General features: G+C 44.1%; 1 protein-coding gene across 1 annotated transcript in view; it reads left to right on the top strand.

Moving 5' to 3' along the window:
- MFHAS1 (multifunctional ROCO family signaling regulator 1) overlaps window positions 1-20,962 on the top strand; it is a 188,957-nt gene that overhangs the window by 143,392 nt on the left and 24,603 nt on the right. The gene's annotated exons all lie outside the window — the stretch shown is intronic.

Raw genomic sequence — 20,962 nt, 5'->3', positions numbered from 1 at the left:
TTTCAAATTTGGACTAAAAATATGTACTAGAAAAGGAACTAAGCAAGGAGGATGGTGAGAATGAGAGAGGAGCGCAAGCTGTGCCACACCTGCTCCCCCCCCCCCCCCCCCCCCCCCTTAAGATGAACATCTTTGTGCTGTTGTCCTATGAGACTCTGTACTGGGACATATCTGAAGACTGCAAGACTAGGAAGCTTGCAGAAGGAGAGTTGTTGGGATGGAAAAGTCGTCTGCATGGTAAAAAATACATACCCCTGCCCTGAGTCCCCAACAGTACTGTTGTCTGGATCCCTGATGACGATTTTTGTTGTCATAGGCAAACATGGTTCATGCGTGTGCACCTTGACCTAGACCTTTCTCATGGATTGCGGTCTTGTTGGACTGGGAAGAGGCTGAAAGTACTACCCTGATAATGGTGGAAGGCTACTACCGTTCCCCAAAAGTTAAGTGGCACGAGTGCAGTGGTGGCATCATACCGTGCTTTCCTGTGAGCTAGTTGGAACACACACTGGAGGAAAGCAGGAAGACACTCCCCTTTACACCTTGAAAGGTGCTCTTTGATTCAGTGATAGGTCACAAGGAATGGGCCTGGACACATCTCAGGGAAGAGATAAGGAAATCATAAAGAGTAGGGCTGAGAGCCCAGGATTACTCTTTTGAGGCACATATCATTGTTGCTGGCATCCAGGTGGGAACCTCCCACTCCCATGAGCTGTGTTGTAGGTCTATCAACTCTGGAGTCTTCTTTGCTGTGACAGACAGCAGTTTAAGAAGGAGGAAGAGAATCAAAAATGTAAACTTCAATCAAAGCACAGCCCTAACATAACACTTAAAAGACTCATGTCCTCATTTAGATTTCGGCAGACGAGTTACTTTGTCACAACCAGGCCCCAGACCCTAAAACATATTTGGTGTCTGGAAAAGGCCTATAAGAATGGAAGGCTGAGACTCCAAAATGTGTCTTTACCAAGCAGCCAGACAGACTGTGTGAGAAGGGCAAGCTCTGCAAGACCTCTGTCTGTGACCAGGTCGGGGGGGAGGAACAAAGCATGCTAGTCTCCCTGCTGGGTGAGGGGGACATCACCCAGGGAAGCCAAGACCACCTACCCTGGAGCACCAGCACCTGCCTGCTTACCATGACCAGGGTGCTGTGTGAGGAACAGGAGCGCGTTAGAGGGAGTGAGGTCCAGTTGGGATTCCTACTGAGGACTTCCTGTGCAAGGTGTGAGGATTCAGCTATGCGCCAATTGGGTCATAGCCCATGTGTTGGAATGTTTACAGTGACACTAATATGCCAGGAGAGGGCCACTATAGACTGAGGTGTGCATTGAGCGCTGTGTGAGGAACACCAAGCCTGTACTGCCTCATTGCGGTGACCTAGGATGCTAGAGCGAGCCACCTAATTGAGTGACCAGCATGCCAGGGCTCATGAACACATAAGCGGCAACCCCATATGCTAGGAGTGACGGCCATGGTGTAGGATATTGCACCGGAGGAATCTTTTTTGTGTCTGAGGTACCGTGGCAACTCCATATGCCAGGAGGGGTTGCTGGTACTAATTTGATAAAGATTTCAGGTTGTCACTTGGAACTAGAGTGAGTCTGTGACCAGCGGGTTGAGGCTGCACAATGAGATCCCGGCGTGACTGACCCCTGAGGACTAGGAGGACTCTGAGGAGGATGTCACAACCTCGCTGGGCTCCAGCCAGGAGCCAAAGGATCATCTTCTCGCCCACACACTGCAGAATAACTGACTTACTTTGCCTTCATCAATCAGTCAATCATATTTATACAGTGGAACTACTCGTCTGTAAGGGTCTTAAGGCATTGATGCCGTCAGTCCTCTGTGCTTCAGTTTAAGAGCCAGGTCTGAAGGTCCTTCCTGAACTGAGACAACGATGGTGACTGGCTGAGGTGAAGAGGCAAGGTGTTCCAGCTCTTTGCTGCGAGGTAGGCGAAGGATCTTCCATATGCGGGGTACGGTGGCTAGTGCCTGTTGAGCGGAGAGTTCTGGTGGGGGCGTAGAAGGAGATGCAGTGGTTGAGGTAGCTCATACGTGGTAGATTGCCTTGTATGTGCGATGAGGAGTTTGAAGTTGATCCTCTTCTCGACTGGGAGTTCATGAGTTGGAAGCTGCTCTGATCACTGAGGAGATGGCAGTGCTGCTTACGAGACAGAGCTTGCACCTGCGGAGTGCTGCAGCATATACCACTAGCAGCCTGACTTCTCCGAGCAGGATCAGAACTCACAAGTGCCACGCTGAGGCTGCACTGCCGAACGCTTCTGTTCTGCAGCAGCAGGTGACTCTTGAACTAGACTACTGGGCCCCCTGTGTGTTTCCTGGTGAAGGTGCTGTGTCACCAAAGACACTTTTGACTAATTCCTAAGAGTCAAAGGGGAACTTTGAATATGGCCTACTAGTGAGCATTCTCTGACTGCAGGCACCAGTGAATGGGGAACAACCCCGACAACATTTATATAGAAAAGGGTGAACCAGGGTTTTACCTGGAAAAAAAAAAAAACCTCCAACCTCAAGGGGATTGTGTTATTTCTTACAAATGTCATTATACCTTTTGCATGTGTAGAGTTAGCAATAATAGTTATTTTTCTTACAAATAAGTAGTTCACTGTACATTGATGTATTGGTAGTACTGTGTGCACTTTGAGTTATGAGTTGTTCACTTACTTGTATCCACCCACCCCCCCACTCGTCTCCCCCCCAACCCAAAGATGTCGGTGCACTGTAGTGTCTTACTTGCTGGTCATAGACACCACAGGTCTGGAGGAAGGAGAACTGGAGATAGGCGTTTGTGATAAACCTGCATTTGAGCACTTGGCCACTTTAAGCCTAACTACTGCCTTCATAAGTCCACTCTCAGGGCCGAGTAAATGTTCGACTTGCTCACTAGCTGTTCCTGCACCCCACTGCTATAATTTGACTCGGGTATTTCTTCCCCCGCCACTAGACCAGCTATTCATTGTTAAGTTCGATCATGAAAACAAAAGTGATACCTCGCATGTTCCAGAATGGCGCATGATTACGTTGTCCTGCGCTCATATGTTTCTGTACCGGAAGCGGTATCTCGCGTGGCTGGGGACAGGTCGTCTCTGTGTAGTTTGAACCACCGCAAGTTGAGATGACATTAAAACAAAACGACAGTGCCGTGAAGGAAGGCATAGACAATGTGCGAATCCGAGCGAAGACGGCACCAGAATGAAGGCTTAGTTTAGGGTTGTGCTGCCGCCATTTTAATATACCAAGACCTTCCATGGTAATGGGTTTTTAGGCAGTCACTGACAACTGGCAGTAAATGTTTGTTTTTCGTGCATTTTGCCTTTAATGGTGGGGAAACGAAACGGCAAATCTGAACATCGGTTACATAACCATTAAAAGGCTTGCCCTAAAAGAAGGAACAAACTGTGATTAAATTCTTCTTCTTCTTTAATAATTTGTTCGGTTCATATAGACCATAAAAGACATCCATTAAATACATACATACAAATTTCTTAGCATTAAATTAATAAATAACATTATTAGTACAAATTTCAAATTCAAAAAGCAGCATATATATAGTTTATCAATGCCTGTATTGTCTCTACGTCTCCTAGATTGTGTAAATACGAGAAGGCATGCTGGCTAGTTCTAATGCTTTTAGACAAAAAAATGGGGCGTAAAAACCTTTTTCTTGGGGTATCATAAAGTGCAGAAGAGTATAAAATGCAAAGTGCTTTGAGGTGTTTTTCCATCACAGAAGCACGGTGGAAGATTCTTGAACCAAGTTCCGCGGGTGGGAAATGCTACCAGGTAATGTAATATATTCAAGCGTAGCCTGGTGAATAGGAACCTTTGTTGCTCAAGACTGGTAGTAACCAAGTATAACATTGGATATAGTTGCTGTGACTGGTTCCTCTCCTGATTTTTATCTATACCTGTGTTTAGCTTTTAAATCATATATTTGCTGCCAATATATTTCCTTTACCCTTTTGATGTCCAGCTTTGTCAGAAGGTCTGGCTTGAGGAAAAACTCCCCTTTTCCAAGGGAGAAAAGAGAAGAATGGACATATCTAAGCCAGGGTATGTCCAATGATCGTGATAATGAGAGGCAGTCCTGAATCACCGTTCTACATAAGTGGGCTTCAGGTTTTGACCACATTTTTAACCATAACAATTCAGGTTGAAGCTTTATGTGATCGGATATACCTCTCAAGCCCACTTCTTCGTGACAAAACGTTACTGAGGTTGATTGCGGAACTGCTAATAACCTCCTTAGGAACTTATTTTCCGCAACCTGGAGGCTCGAGCATTCAGCATGACCCCAGTCCCCTGCTCCAAATACTGCAATAGAGAGACATTTACTAATAAAAACAGTCACCATCTCTTTTACAGGTGTATGTCCCAACTTTTTCGAAAATCTAAAAACAGCATCTATTGCTCTTTGGAATTGTGTTAAACGTATATTTACTAAAAATTTCAAATTAAAATCAACATCAATGGGATTAAATTATTATTTTGAAACTGTGCTATTTGTGCAAAAACAAAGCCTCTGTTTTGCGGTGGTAAGCTCTGATTTCAATTAGTTTCTGTTCTGAAACTATGAGATTTTAAGATGGAATCTGGTTTTAGACAAGAGAGGCAAATGTTCTCATTTTTAAATGTCATGTAGTTGGGATTTATCTGCTCCTTCAGTTGTTAGAAACGTTTTCAATTTTAAAACGAAGTCATAGAATGAAATAATAAAAAGGTAATTACAAACATATGGCACACTCAGTCAAGTTGCAATAACTAATATCGCACAAAAGAAATTGTCGTTCCCTGTTGTTTTATTATAAATAATGTCTGAGTACTTTTCATTTACTAATTCAGGGCAGCCTTTATTCATCGCAGCGCAGGGGGGCCAACTCCCACATTGCTGTGCCATTTAGTTTTTTTTTTTGGTGGTGCTGCAGCCCCAAGTGGGGCACTCACAACTTCACATGACTTTCAGGGCAGAAGTGGGGAGGACCGATGTCCCCATGCCCTGGCTAGATACCCAGCCATCTCCCATTCAGGATGCTGGTGCGAGCCGGCAACAGTGAATGTGTTCCTGCCTGGCAGAAACTTAATTTCTGCTCCCGCTGCAAGGGCACATTCACTGTTCTCTCTTTATGCTTTCGCAAGCAGCAATGTTTTTCTGCTTTGCCTTGTGGCAGCTTTTGCGCTCCCACCCATGACGGAAGATACAGAGCTTAACAGCCCCAGGGGATGTAGTCCCTGGGGGGGGGGGAGGGAGGGAATACGTGGCTCGAAGAGGGGGCTGCAGATTTGGGAGTTACCTCTACGACCGCTCCACAAGGCATAAGGGGTCTCGGTATCCCTATCCCGCTGCACTATATGTATTTTTTTTCAAGACACAGACAGTGAGTCTGTAATTCCTAAAATAGCTGCCAGACGTCATTGTTGATGTGAGGTAGCCAATCAGATCTTATCTTTTGATGTCCTGGTCCTGCTATACCCCGCGTCTTTAGATATATATACATTTTGAACTATAATTTCTCATAAACTACTGGACACATTTACACCAAATCTGATCTGGAGTATTGGTAGTATTATTGAGTGTTCTATACAAAGGAGCTTCTCTCCACCTGTAACTTGGGAACTACTCAGGGTTCCCTGCTCTTTACTGCATAATTTATGTGGCACTCTACGACTGAAAGGGCACTCATTTGATTTATACTGGTTGCTCCCTTGTGTGTGGTCAAAGCTTTACCTCTATTATGAGCTCTAATCCAAGCGAAACACATCTGGCAGGTGTTGTTTTATAGCAGAAAATGATGATGGACGGAGTACTGAAACTTTTCAAACCCTCACCACCAGTCACAGTTCTAGGTTAAATCCATCATTCCTTTGCTCACCATGTCACCCAGTTTGGAACCGGTCATATGCAAATTAGTCTTGACCCTGTTCCCCATGGGTGATGAGGGGTGATACCCCGAAACTGGTCCTAGGATGCTTGTTTCTGGTCCAGGGAAGAACTGGCCTGGAAGTTCGGGTTGGACTCTTCCCATGAGGGGCAGGGTCAAGACTAATTTGCATATGGCTGGGTCCAAACTGGGGTGACGTGGTGGGCAAAATAACAATGGATTAAACCCAGATCTGTGACTGAGGGTTAGTGTTTGAAAGGTTCAAACACTCGGTCCACCATTGTACTTGGTGGTGTTGCTGTGTGTGCCCTAAGTGGCTAGGGTATGCCCAGAAGTGGGTCCCTTGCTTGCTGCACCACTGGATTCAAGCCAGCCTGGCTGGTGAGGGGTGTTACCCCAAAACAGGTCCTAGGATGCTTATTTCTGGTCCAGGGAAGACCTTGACGGCAGTTTGGGCTGAACTGTTCCTGTGAGGAGCCGGGTCAAGACTGATTTACATATGACTGAGTCCAAACTGGGGTGTCGTGATGAGCAAAATAACGATGGATTAAACCCAGATATGTGCCTGGGGGTGAGTCAGTGAAAAGTTTCAACAATCTGTCCATCATTCTATTTTTGTGGTGTTGCTTTTATTCAGTCCAGATTAGCTTGGAGGGTATTGTACCATATTTTCAGATAACATTTAAATGTCCGTGATACAGTTGAAGAACTATGACTCACCAATATTACACTTATTGCTTACAAAATTAAAAAAGGGCTTCTTAAATCAGATATGAAGGTACGAATCCTGTATAAAAGTAATATGCGTATGCATTTTTTTTTACCACTTCCTCAATATATGGTTTGTTTGAGTTCATTCCCCCCCCCTCTCAACCACAGCCCCTGACCTTAAAAATAGTGTGGGGTGTCCCAGGCTTGCACTGTGGCCCCCCGGTTAAGGGGAAAAAAGGTAAAAAGCCAGGGTCCCGGCTCCTGCTTGGCCATGGGGCTCACAGGGAGTCAGTGAGGCCCAAGGACCCCCTACCCCCCCGCAACATTAAAAAAGAAAAAAACTGTAAGTTTAATGGGTTGTTAAATCCATGACCCGAGGAGAGCTTACCATATTTTAAAAGCACTCCTTGATGGAGCTTTATGCTCTTCAGTTGGAGCACAGGGCCATCTTGTGGTTGTTTTTACAGCTGCATTTTTGGGGCTGAGAATTTTAAACTCCGATATGGTGATCCTTTTTTTTCAAGAAAACTTTATTCAAATGTTTTTTATAGCAATCACTTTCATTAAATATTGCACCGTGTGAATTAATTAAATGAGCATTTAGTTATAACCAGAGGTGATTTTTTTTTTTACAAATACAATAGGTCTACTTCATATATGCTCATATACTTAACCCGTTGTTAAGCTAATGGGCTCACTTTTTATATTTTATAGTTATGACCAAATGACAAATCAGTAGGTCTGTCTTAATTATAATGAAACCCTTTATACTGAAATATCACATAGTTGTGCGTGCTCACAGGCCTGGGTCCTGGGGATTTGGGTGGCCACCCTTGTGGCCAACTCTGCGTTGTGAACAGCCAAACCCTGTGCGTGCCATAGGGTTGGCTATCCTTGGTGAGTTGGATTCAGGATCTGGCTGCAGGCCAGACCCTGTGGGTAACCCTACCCCATGCATGGCCACATGCCATGCACGCTGCCTGTTGGAGGGATGGACACGGGACCTGGCTGCAGGCACCAAGAGTAGGGGTAAGGTGGGTTTAGGACATATCACCAACAAACTACATCTCGTCAGTAACAGACAGTGGCATATACGTGTATGACTGGTGTTACTTTTGTGATGGTTTGCACATAATTGTGCATCCACAGCCTGGTGTCTCTTCCATCCCTCTACAGAGCTCCAGGCCTTCCTTCTTTTTGCTTATTCAGTGTCCCAGGGTTGCCTGTGTTCTGCAAAATCTGCTGCTGTTTTTCAACAATTCCACTTGCAGTATAAAAACTTACATTTGCTCAAGGGCTTTTACTACTGCCGTCAATTTTATGTTGGACCTTGATTTGAAAGTAAACTACCCTAAGACTTTTGTTATGACATGTGGCCCACGTAATACAAAGTCTAAACAATTTATTATGGGAGGACATATTTTAAATAAGGTTAAAAAAAATGTTATTTAGGTATGCATATGAGTTCCTCTTTGTCCTGGAAGACTCACATTAATTTCAAGTTCCAACAGTTGATAAGGAACAATGAAGCGATTTTTCGCTTTACTAGTAAATTAGGTCACAGACCTCTCGCACAAATGATACCACTTTATAACTCCAAGTGTGCTGCAGCAGTCCTATACGGGGCAGGAGTTTGGGGCTATAACAAAATACCCTCTCTCCAAAGCGCTGAAAATAAATTCCTGCGTAGATTACTGACTGTTCCAAAGTGTATAGCAAATATCATCACTCGTGAGGAAATTGGTCAACGATTCTTGGAGAACAGGGTCTCTATTGCTCCTTTACTGCTCTGGATTAGATGCTGGCTGAACCCTGCGGCAAAACTTGTTCAAGACTGCATTTCTGATTGCTCACAGTTGGACAACTCAAATAGGATTCCCTGGCTTGTGTTCCTGCGAAACTCCTTTGAGAAGCTAGGGCTCAGGTACATGTTTGAAGAACCCCAATTGTTAACCTCAAATTCTAGGTCTGTCTTGAAGTCAACCTTTTTGGAGCACATATCAGAGCTGAGATTTTGTAGCTCTCTGAAACTGAAATCTTTCGATCCCTATATCCGGATTGTAACTGCCCCATGTCTTGAACCTTATTTGATCTGGTTTTCAAGTTCTAAAATAACCCCTCTTTTAACATCTTTTAGATTTAATTTGATTCATTTTAAGGTAGCCTTTCCCAAACCATGTTTTTGGAAAAATGATTTACCACCTTGCCCCTGTGATTCCAAATCAAAGCAGAGTACCTCACATTTTTTTCTCTTTTGTTCTTTATATGCTGCTCCTAGAAAGGCTTTCATTTTACCAATTTTATGTAATCTTAGACCTATCCATTATAAGGAAGCTTTATTATATTTTCAGAGACTGACAGATATCCAAACTTGTCAACACCTACTAAATTTCGTTACAGCTTCTTTAAGTATTAGGAAAAGGTCTACCCCATTTTAATCTCTATATGATTGTGAGAGATTTCTATTCTGAGATAACATCTGTAAATGTTGTGCTCTTGCGATTCTTAATTATGTTTTAGTATACTTATTTGTTATATGTTAAGGGGTTTTAGATCGGATGTTTATATGGTGTTTTTACAGTTTTTAATTGTGTTTTATACTATTTTCAGATTTGTAATATGTGTCTTTGTATGCACTTTTATGGCAACTGCCGAATAAAAGTTATTTGACTGACTACTGCCGTCTATGCAGTACTTTTCTGTGTGTAAGGGGAGTTTGTGCAGTGGCTACCTGTGATTTAGTGTATTGTGTGAGAAGGGCAGACTTTCTGCTGCACAAGCTGTGTTTGTTATGAGTGTTGGAGGACATTTGCTCTGCTGCTACCTTTACAATTCCCTTTATTTGTGTGGGGAAAGCTTGCACTGCAGTTGCTTGTGCTTTTTTGTACGCTGTGTTAGGGACACTTAAACTAGATGAAACAATTGCTTTTATCATTTCTTGTTATTACTTTAGACTAGTTCAAGTTCTGTTAATCTTACGTAATGTATGTCTTGTGATCCTAAAGTGCAGTTATGTCCTCTTTTGTTATCTTATCCCACGTCTGTGTTGGGTGACCAGCTGTTGGCAGGGTGGTGTTGCTTGTAATGGGATGTTAGAGATAACGAATACTGTTAAACACACCGGCTTTAATAATTGCCTATCTATAGTAATTAATTCTAGTTTTCTTTTCAGAGTTCTCACGCTATATTCATTTTTATCATCTCCACCGAGGTGGATGCCAGTATTGTCTGTCTTACCACAGAGGTAGAGGAGTGTGTTGGGAATTTGTAGGTGTGGTGTTGGGGAATGGAGAGGGAGGGAGGAAGCTGTATCGAACATGGCCTCTTATCAGCTGCTCCAAAAGCATTGGGGATCCCCTACTTCAATGGATAAGGGTAAGATTATCAATGAAGTAAAGAATGAGTCTCCTGCAATGACTCTAGGAAGTGGTCCTATCGAAGCCAGAAACCCAGATACGTTTCGGGTGCCCCTTAGAGCATAACTGACTGACAAATTGAATGTGGGGAGGTAGTCATGTTTCAGGTGCATGTCTGCGGGTCCATGTAATTTGAATATGCTGTATGCAACTGTACTTGTATGCAACTGTTTTTAGGGCCTATTACCAAAGATCAACATCTTCTTTGCAGAGCAGTTCATTTACCTATGAAATGTGGTTAACATCCTTATGGATTGAGGTATAGTGTACAAAAACATAGACGAAAGAGCAGAATCTCTCTTTAGTTTGATTTATTCCCATGTGTTAGTTTTTGGCATGTTTGACCAATGCCTGTGGTGGTGGCTTGTTTGGTTAATAACCCTGACTGGAAGTTGCACTGTAGTATAGGGGCCCTGAAAACATCATGCATAGTTTTGTTATAAGCTTTCCTGAATAGGGGGCCTAGACTGATCTTTCTGTGACGCTTGCTACAGTCTTCCCCTGGAATTTCAAGCATGATCAAGGCAGGACACAGCGTGTTGATGAAAGGTGACTGTATGTACGTGATTTCGCTCTACATCCAAGTTTGGTCATCCTCTTCCATGAAAACCGGCTCCCGGAGTGCCTTTTCAGGTTTTGCCTACAGCGCGCATGTGCTGTCAGCAAAAGCAAATGTTACAAGAAAATCTTAAAAACAGGCTTTGAGCCCGCCCATTACTTACCAATACTTACCATGGGTTGGCGTCTTCTTCGCTGTTGTTCCTTTGCTTCTCACTGGTCACGCTGCTTGCCCCTGCCCACCTTCTCCTGTCCGTGCCGTTGAGCATGAACCCAGCATAGCTTCGTGTCTGCCGTCAGTGTTCTTCTACTGGCCATGCTCTCCTGTATGTACTTTTTAGTTTTGGCCAAGCGTTCTATAAGTGTGCATGGCACTCTGCCCTCCCTCCGTTTTCAACCCCACCGTCTATTTCCACCCCCACTCCTGCATTCCGTTTTTGACCCCACCCCCTATGCATTTTGACCACCACCCTGTCTGTTTTGACTCCATCTGCTTTGAGACCGTTTAAATCCATGTCTTTTGTTTTCTCACGCCCCACACTTGTGCTACTTAACCACCCACGCTCCCCGCGCTGTATTTACACATATTGCCCAGCAGTATGAGCTGCCATCCAATGTTTTAAAACAAAAAATTAGCTATGATGCAGTCAACGCTGGCTGCGTCATGGCGCTGTTTTTGTGTTTTCTTTTTTACTTTAAGCCATGCAACATGTCTAAAATAAAAATAACAAAACCACTAGACTTCTCAGGGGCAAAACCTATTGGACTGGACAATACTTATTGGTTCTCCTACTCTTGAGCTGTGCTTTACTGCTGGTAGCGTGGCTACTGCCACCACGTAGACCACTGATGACCTGCGGTATATCTGGTGATGCTGTAACTCTACAGTATTACCAACAGTGTTTCGTGACCACCACCTCCGTCTTTCTTTCGACTCTTTCCGTAAATTGCCTCTATCACCATATGCGATGTGTGATGTGAATGTTTGGTTTTACACCTTGTAATCTCCTGCCGCCGTATCCTCGGATGTTCATTATACCAGTTTATGCTTCACGGTACGCCTAGGAGAGAGAACCAGCTATATGCAAATCAGCCTGACTGTCAAGCCAAACGAATCGGGCTGGCTGAGACCCTCTGCACAAGCAACCCATGTGTTTCTGCCTCCTTGGTCATCCTCAGTAGGGTGTTATCTTTACCCTTCTGTAAAGATGTTAGCAGGTGACACCGGATGCTCTTACAACTCGAGATAACGATGCCGTTATGGACATTTTGAGGCGGCGACATAAATACCGTGAGCAGATATTTGTGCTGGTGAGACTGGTTTATAAGACATGTGGAATGCAAACCCACACCAAAGAAGGATAGATATGAACTTCTCAACTGACATTTTAGCTTGATGATGTATGAATTTAAGTGAGTAAGGTAGACATTGAATGTTCGACTCGTAGAAACCTAATTAGTCTGCCCCAATCATCCATATTGGGCGTTTAATTCCCTGCGGCGCAGAGGGTCCCCCACCCTTGGGAGTAGGGGGGCATTCAGTTCAAAGTCTGTAGATATTGGGGAGGTGTGGGATTCTCGGCACCCTCTGTAGTGGGACCCCATCATTTTTCGTTGCGCGGCTGGCTGAACATAAAATTCCACCTCCTCGGGTTTCATTGCCAGATTTTTCGACCTCACATCAGTTGGACAGTACATTCTTTGCACACAAGTCACCGGCGCTTTACTGGCCTCATGCCGCCCCCAAAGCTACAACGCTCTCAGTCAACAGAGATTTATTTTTCCATTTTAAGAAATAATGTTGCTTCGGTGGAATTTCGTGGACAGGCGGAAGTTGAGAGCTAAAGGAGGCGCTTAGATGCGTTTCAATAGAAACTGGTTGGCACAGACACCACCGGCAGCATCGGGGTACCGCCGTCGCCTTCCCCAAGCGCTGTTCTGCTGCGTTGGAACTGGCGGGAAAGCGGCGCCGTTTGTGTCAGTCGGTGGAATGTCGCTGACTCAGCGGCGTACTTTGAATTAAGGCCGACACTCCTTGTGCAGTCACCCCCTCCCCCACTCAATGCGAAAGAAAAGCTTTCTTTTTTAATCCATTGTTTTTTTTCTTCGTGGATGTTAAGGAAAGGGCATCCGGATTCCCGATGCTGTATCTGAAGGCTAACCTTAATTCTCTGTTCTATTTTTACCTCACCCCTTCCTCAGCAGATACCCTGCTCTCCCTTCAGATAACATAAATTCAGCCGTAGTTAGACTTTATCACAGTCGAATGACGGAGCACATTTCGCATGACCAGGCCTTTATTTAACAATGTTGACTAGTGTGGTTGAGGTGCACGGGGCGCCCGAGTTGCTGGAAAGAAAAGATGAATGAGTGACAGAAAATGCCAATGTCTCCTGATACTCTCGGGGTACCACTAGGCCAGAAAGTTCTGCAGTTGGCAATAGCTGGCACAGCCATATTGTGTACTGTTGTAAAACCAAGGCCACTGGAATTATGTGGCATTTGAGGACCAGATTATAACACGGAAAACTAAATTATGCAGCCGGAAAAGGCAAAATATGCAAATTATTCTCGCATTTCCTGTCAGTTTCCTTTTCCCTAGTTTGTCATTTAAAAACACGTTCATAAAAAATCAGCATCTCACAGCAGCTCATGAAAAATGCTTTCGAACCTTAAGAATGAGCAGTGCACAAATGGTATTCATCAACAAAAATGGCTATTGTCCTGCATAGGATCGCCATTTTAGCACCGTTTCTTCTAATTTCTATAGTAAAATAGAATGTGTAAACACACAATGTTGCACTAAGCGGAAAATAAGCCTATATAGTCTACTGTATTGACTGTATTTAGATTACATTTACTCCATCTAGCGAGACATTTTAGTGAGATGTATCTGTAAGAAAAGTCCTATTTTTTTCATGTTCACACCCAAAGTCTTGGAGTGATGCCGCTGGTTTTTCGACTGAGAGTGCAATGAGGCCTCCTAACCAGACCTCAGTGCCAGTGTTCTAACCCTTTACAAAGTTATGTTCAATTGGCTACCCCCAAGTGGCATACGTTAACTTACTTGTACTTCCCTTCTATATGGTACATACGTACCCAGGGCCTGTAAGTTAAAGTATCCTTCCAGGGCTGCAGCTTTGATTGTGACAAAGTACACTATGGCTTCCAGCCTGCCACTGCAGACTGGAAGAGCAATTTTAAACTGGTAGTTTGACTTTGCCATTTAAACCAATGGCAAACCCTACATTTCCCTTATTAATGTACATGTCTCCATTAAGGAAATCCTATCAAGCCCCAAGGCAGGGAGCTGTATATTATTAAGTAGGGCATGCACTCTAACATGACCTAAACAGTAATGGCCCCAAACTGTTGTTTTTACTGTGGAAAAGCTGGTAGCCCACTGGCAAGTACAGGGTTGCACATAGACCCCTCAGCTGTGCTTAGTCCTGAATAGGATCACCAAAATGTGTACTTCAGGGTATCAAATTAATTGTGACATTAAACCAGACTTCATGCTCAAGTCAAATGTAATCTCACTTTTAAGGAAATTCAACTTTCAGACATTGAAACTCAGTTGCCCAGTTTCCCAGGTGGCCATTCACAGCTGCTGGTCACCAGACAGCCTCCTGCTCTCCTGGGGTGGATTGTGAACTACTCCCAAGCACAGGAACAATAGAGGCCTGCCATTGAGAGAGGTGGTACCTCCACCACACAGGAAGCCACACAGGTAGAAAGCCCAAAAAGTAAGCTTCAAAGGAGAAGGAACTTTGATGGGCAAATGGCAATCACACTTGGGAAGGCCTGCCTCTTTGTTTAGGTAGACAAGCTAGCAGCGCAAACAGAAATGGGAGATCAGTTACAAAACTGTTTTTTCCATGGGTGTGTAGCCCTCCGGTAGTCCTACTTCTAGGGTGAGGTTAACAAACTGTGCACACCAAGATAGGGATTCTGGCATCTTGGGCGTGGGCAGAATAGTGCACTAGATGCCCCACACAGCCAGAAGTCGTCCTAAGGTGGGAGGGAACCTGGTAGTCCATCGGTTAGTGACCACTTCAAATTTTAGTCTGTTGCATGATTATTTAAAATCATTACAAACAATGCACGCTTTATACATTAAAACGTAAAAACACAGAATACTGAAAGTACAGTTCAAATAAAATATATCACAGCCGGTGTAATGTCTAAAAACAAGACATAAGTCTCTGGCAAAGTAGGAAGCAACATGAGTATACATAGACTGCAAGTTAAAATAGCAGCCAATGCATTTTAAACAGACAGCAGTCACACGGACCCACAACGGCTTAGGTGTCACAGATTCCATCTTCCTTGAAGTACCAAACTGACGTAACTAAAGAAAATCTGGCGGGGTTATGGAACAGCCAGTTCAGACCAAATCCATTGGCTATAAAAACTAATAAGGTGCCTATGTCTCCCCTGCATAGAAAGTGACAGAGAATTCTATCCAATGCAGTCTCTCCTATGCACTGATGAATGCTAGCTGTGGTGTGAGAGAACTTAAAGAAATGCAGGCTACCTATATTGGGTGGGAAACCGTCAAAAGGGAAAAAGTGCAAGTGTGATTTGCCATCTTCCGCAAAAGTAATAAAAAAGAACAGTCCTCCAACCTTCATTGCCCATCAACAAGGTACAAAAGTTTCTGTTGTCAGTTACCATTAGGACCGCTCATAGAGTCAAAAGAAGGACATGTCAATCAGGGCCATACCCTGGTGCTCAAGAGTGCAGGCACTGGACTTGAGCTTTGAGTTCATGGTGTTACATTGTTAAGCATTGACGAAGCCATCACCATAAACTTTATAAATCTTACAGTTAATTGATTTGAGTCCCCTTTCAAACATTCTACCGCTATAGTTTTGCAGGCCCTGATGTTTAATTGCCTGAACATTGGTAGGAGCCAATAACACAGAAATAAGGACAAAAAGGGCACAAACATAGAATATGTGGAAGTGATTCCTATATAAAACCACAACCCCTACATGAAATGTCCTGGATGCCAGTCAGATGACCCTACTTGTACGCTTTAAATGGAATTAAACCACAAGCGCAAAAGTTGTAGCTTGATGTTGAGCTTAATTGGAAAGGAGAGATACACCAGGAGAGTTACTGATTGATTTAGAGCAGACTTTAGAGCGGCAATCTTTTTTTGAGAGAATACTTTTTAGGTCTTTTTGGGGTGATAGTAACCTGGCTTAATTCAGCAATAGTTTTAGAAGACTTTTTGGAGGTACTGCAGCAAGCATAAGGTCTTTCGCAGCAAGATCCATGGCCAATTGAAAGAGTGAGTGAAGATCTGATTCCAGATCTTGCACAGTGGCCCTCAAGAGCTGTTTTAAGGTTCCTGGTTCAGCTGTTGAAAGCTTAGTTTACAAAGTAGGAAAGTTGGCGTTGAGGGCATACTCTTGACTAGCCAGGCTGAAGTTCAGGCATATGAGCATGTACTTTGTTGGCAGGTAGCTTGAAGAGATGTCTATTGCATTGACGTTGGGCCTGGTCAAGCCAGCTTGGTATATGATTTGGGTAGACAAATGCTCCTTATTCAGGCGTGGGCATTATTTTACATTCAATGATTTTACGGATTTTAGACAAATCTGGGCTTGAGAGGTTCTTAAAAAGATGAGGGAAAGCGAAAGTATGAGCATTAGCTGAAGTAGCCAAAGCCTCAATATGAGGCATTACCCTGCCCCCCAGATATTTTATGCTAGGCACTCTTTCTACCTTCTTTCCATTTACAAACCAAGCTAATTTTGTGATGCTGCTTTTGCAGAAGATTAAGATCTTAGTCCTCATTGTGTTGATGCAGAGTTTATTAATCTTGTAGTAATAATCCAGGCAGGTCAAAGCTTTTTGGAGCCCAATTGCAGTTTGGTCCAGAAATATTTTGCCATTGGCATACTGTAATACATGAACACTCCTCCCTAGATTGCTTCATCCCGAGGGCCCTTTCTGGATATAAATATGGTACCCCTGGCACCCAGACCTCAAGCCACATCTGGACTGGAGAGAGGACCAAAGAAGGACTTCCCTGCTTGACCACTGGACCTGGGAAAGGAAGCTGCATCAACTGCTGGACTGCACCTGCTGCTCCTTGGTCTAGCAAAGAGAGAATTGTACCTGTGGTGCCAGGCTAAGGAAAAGTTGCTCCACAGCCCCAGACAGAAAAGGTGAACTTTAAGAGTTAGTCAGCTGCTTCCTGTTCCTGCGCAGGCCATAAAAACTGAAGTAGCTGTTCTGGCACATCAGTAGCCATTTTAATCTAATTGCCTCTGACATGCATCAAGGAGACCACGCCTTGACACGCAAAAGTTGCACCATAGTCCGTTGGGTCTGGGAGCGTTGTCAGAGTGCAGATTGGTAACCCAAGACAGACACACTAGCCCTCCCCCTCACCAAAGGAAACAACTGGACCTGCTGTGACCGGAGACTAGTAGCTCAGTCATAGCTGGACTTCTAATGGCTCAAAGAGGACTTTAAGAGACAATGAACCCTGTGATCAAAGTCACCACTTCTGACCTGTGGTTCAAGGAACAACACCAGGAAGACCCCTATCGACTTTACAGCACCCACAGCATTCAGATGTGCCCTACAGCATACTCGGCATCCTGTATCAGGACCACTCCATTGAAGTTTTCGGTGGCCCTTTCATAAAGTGTAGAACTGGGCTTGTGACTGCTTTGGTGACCAGCTACCTGTCCAAATGCTTCTTATTAGGCCCCCTGAACTTTTCTGTGCTTGAATTGGTCACCTATGCTGGGCCAGAGTTATCAAACACAATTCTTCAACATTTTTAGAAAGTTCCCAAACTTTACAGTTACCAATGGTTGTTTGCACTTTTGAGAGGAGAAATCTATGGGTCAGTTGTATGACAGTCAGCATTTGCAACTTGCAAACTGCGATTTTTTTTTTTTTTTTTTTGCGACTCAGTTTGCAAGTCGCAAAAGCTGATGTACAGCAGTGTCCCAGACACTGTTTGCGATTCCTAAATGGGGTTGCATGGGACGTGCCTCATTAATATTCATGAGGCAGGTCAGAATCTGCGACCCATTGGGAATGGCTGACACTCACAGGGATTGTGGCCTGCTGGGGTCAGCAGACCACCATGTCTGTGACTCCTTTTTGAATAAAGCAGTTTTGTTTTGTTTTTAAATGCAGCCCGTTTTCCTTAAAGAAAAACGGATGCATTTAAAAAATAAAAATCAAATGTTTCAGATTATTTTTTTTTAAAGTAGGCAGTGGTCTGTGGGACAATTGCCTGCTCTTAAAAAACGTTTTTGCTACCTATCACAAAGGGGCAGGGGTACCTTGGGGACCCCTTTCCGTTTGGTATTGACTGACCACCTACTTGAAGTAGGCAGTAAACTGCAATTGTTTTGCGACCTCATCCTGGTCCCAAAACAATTGCACATCCCCCGCGACTCGATATTAGAAAGGGACCCCCTTGGCACACACACCCCTTCCTAATAGTGACTTTTAAACCCTATTTTGCAAGTCGGTAACAGGTTATCGACTCGCAAAATATGGTTGATACATGCTGCAACTCTTTTTAGCAATTGTAAATCGCCTGATTCTCCATTTGCAACCGCTAAAAAAGGTTGTACATTTGGCTCCATATTTCCAGAATCCTCTAGTGCAGTGATCTTCAAACTTTTTAATGTCGCGCCATCCCAGTGGAAACAAAAAATCATTGTGTTCCCCCTGCAAATGTTTGACAATTATTCTAATAAATTGGAATTGTTTAAATATGTCTATACTTATTTATACATTGCATTTAAGTTGTTACTGTTTTAAAAACGCAATCAAATATACAATGCCAAACATACTATTCCAGTCAGGGAGGCCTTACTAATGTGTAAAAGTATCCACAGTGTGATTATTAGAAGTGGGATTTTTGCAGAGTCTTTGGAGTCCCTTCCCTTTTGGCACATACCCCCAGCTTGGATATAAATGACAAAACATGTTAGTGATGGCCCATTACAGAGTGGTTGACTGATGCACTTTTTTTTCAGCTCAAAACAAAGCCCTGCCATTAACATAATGCTTCTTTTTGCGAGAGCCTGGCACCCCCTCTGGGGTCACTTGAGGCCCAATAGGGGGCCCACTTCCCAGTTTGAAAACCCTTGCTCTAGTGGATTTATTTCATTTTGGTGTTAAAAAGGCATACAAATAAAGTCATTTTTAAAAATAAATTGTGTCCGATTTCTTTCTTGTGTCTTGACTTTCGCATTTGGTTGTTTGGTGTGTCTAAATGCTTTAAACTAGTTCCTTTGTTTAAGCCTTGCTCCTCAAAGCCACAGCTATTCAGGCAGAGAGGAAAAATTGCAATGGAAATTGGAGACTGTGTGTAAGAAGCTTGCAATCCTGCTACCTGTGCTTAGAGGTTAACAAGCCAACATATTAACAGGGAGAGCCGAGGCAAGGGTCTGTCTTGGATCTTAGAGCTCATGCACGAGCCAAGCTCTGAAAATATTTGCTCTGTAAATCATACAACAAATGTGACGTGAAATATGGTAAAGTTTCTTTGAAATTAAAAAAGTTTATTTCTTTCCCATGTGAAAGTTTTCACACTAATAGGGCACATTAAAGCACTGCACTGAGTACTTATTGAAAAATTATTTTTGTACATCTGGAAGTCTGAACTCACATATTTGAAAGTGCTTTCAAACGTGATAATGAAGAAAAAAGAGTTTTGTTGAAATAATATATTTGCCTGATCACACAATTTAAGCAGGGAAGCCTCGATGCGTCCAGGTTTGATGGTTTCGCCTTGTACAAATCAGCAAACAAATGTTGCTTACTTATGGTTTTATTTTTACCTCGGTGCACTTTCAAGAATATATTAGAAACTCGACCCGAAAGTTATTGGAGTGCTTTACCTGAGCACCAGTTACATTACACAAGGTCACACCCATATTTATAGGCATGGGGAGATTAAGGCCCTGATTTGGACCTCAGCAGTCTTTTACCATGACTGCTGAGGTACCGCCGGGCTGAAGACCGCCAGTGCATGACTGCTGGCAGCTGCTCCACCTCCACCGCTACGTCATCAGAACACCGCCCACCGAATCACAACCCACGATTCGGTGTGGCGGTGTTCTGGTGACAGGCCCCATGGATTACGTTTCCTCCCAGAGGATCACCGGACAAGGTAAGGTGATCGTCCGTTAGGGGACGGGGTGGGGGGGTTGTTAAGTGTTGTGTGCGTGCATGGGGGTGTGAGTGTGAATGTGTAGAGGGGGTGTGTGAGTGCGTGTATGCATGCAGGGAGTGTGGTGTGTGTATGGGAAATGTGTGCATGTATGTCTGTGTGCATGTGTGCGTATATGTCTGTGTGCATGTGTGCGTGTATGTCTGTGTGCATGGTGCGTGTATGTCTGTGTGTATGTGTAGTAGTTGTATGAGCATGCGTGTAGAGGGATGGGGTGTGTGTCAATGTTCTGGGGGGGTGGGTAGGGGGGTCCTGCCACCTTTAGGGGTGGTAGGGGGGAGGATTCTGTGGAGGGTGAGGAGGGTGGGGGATACCCCTATCAGTGCCAGAGAACGAATTCCCTGGCACTGATAGTGCCTACCGCCATGGATTTCGTGGCTGTACAGAACCCCACGAAATCCATGGCGGTATGCGGGGTCGTGATACCGCCGGCGGTCTAGTGATGGCTGCTGGGCTGGAGACCGAAGTCTCCAGCCCAGCGGTCATTACCACCCTGGCAGTCGGAGTGTAGAAGTGGCGGTTTGGCATGGCAGTAACCGCCATGCTTGTAATTTCACGTTTTTTACCGCCGGCCTGTTTGCGGTATTACTGCCACTTCTACACCGACCACCAGGGTCGTAATGAGGGCCAGAGTGATTTGTCCAGAATCACAGGCTGTTGAGCAGATGCCAGGACTCAAACCAAGTTCCCCAGTTCCACAGTCAGCATTTCTGACCATAAGGCAGGCAGAACAAGAGCAAGGCAGGCAGAAGCCACATTAAACTTCTGCTCATTATGGGCTTAAGGTTCTAACTGGACCTCAAGCTGAGCCAGAGCCCAGCTTCAAGCTCGAGGCAGGCTCAATCTTTTTGTAGCTCGCCCACCTCTATCTGTGATGCACATGGTCTGCATCTAAGGAAACTTAGTTTGACAATGATTGAGATGTTCCTTTTCTATGAAGCTTGTACTGTTGTTGCCTGTACTGTACTTTTTTGTGCACCAGTAAAGCTGCACTATTGCTCCATCATGTGCTGTACTCACACTGTGGCAGATACACTGTCCTTGCAATGCTGTATTGTTCTCTGTCTGATGGAAACTTGTGCTGTTGCTGTACATGCTTAAATGTTTCATGTCTTTTAAGAAGCTTGCGCTTCTGCTTCCAGTATTTTACCTGA

The sequence above is a fragment of the Pleurodeles waltl genome, chromosome 1_2 (assembly GCF_031143425.1).
Source record: "Pleurodeles waltl isolate 20211129_DDA chromosome 1_2, aPleWal1.hap1.20221129, whole genome shotgun sequence".
Classification (NCBI taxonomy): domain Eukaryota; kingdom Metazoa; phylum Chordata; class Amphibia; order Caudata; family Salamandridae; genus Pleurodeles; species Pleurodeles waltl.
The sequence above is the reverse complement of the archived record's forward strand: the minus strand, read 5'-3'. Positions and strand labels throughout refer to the sequence as shown.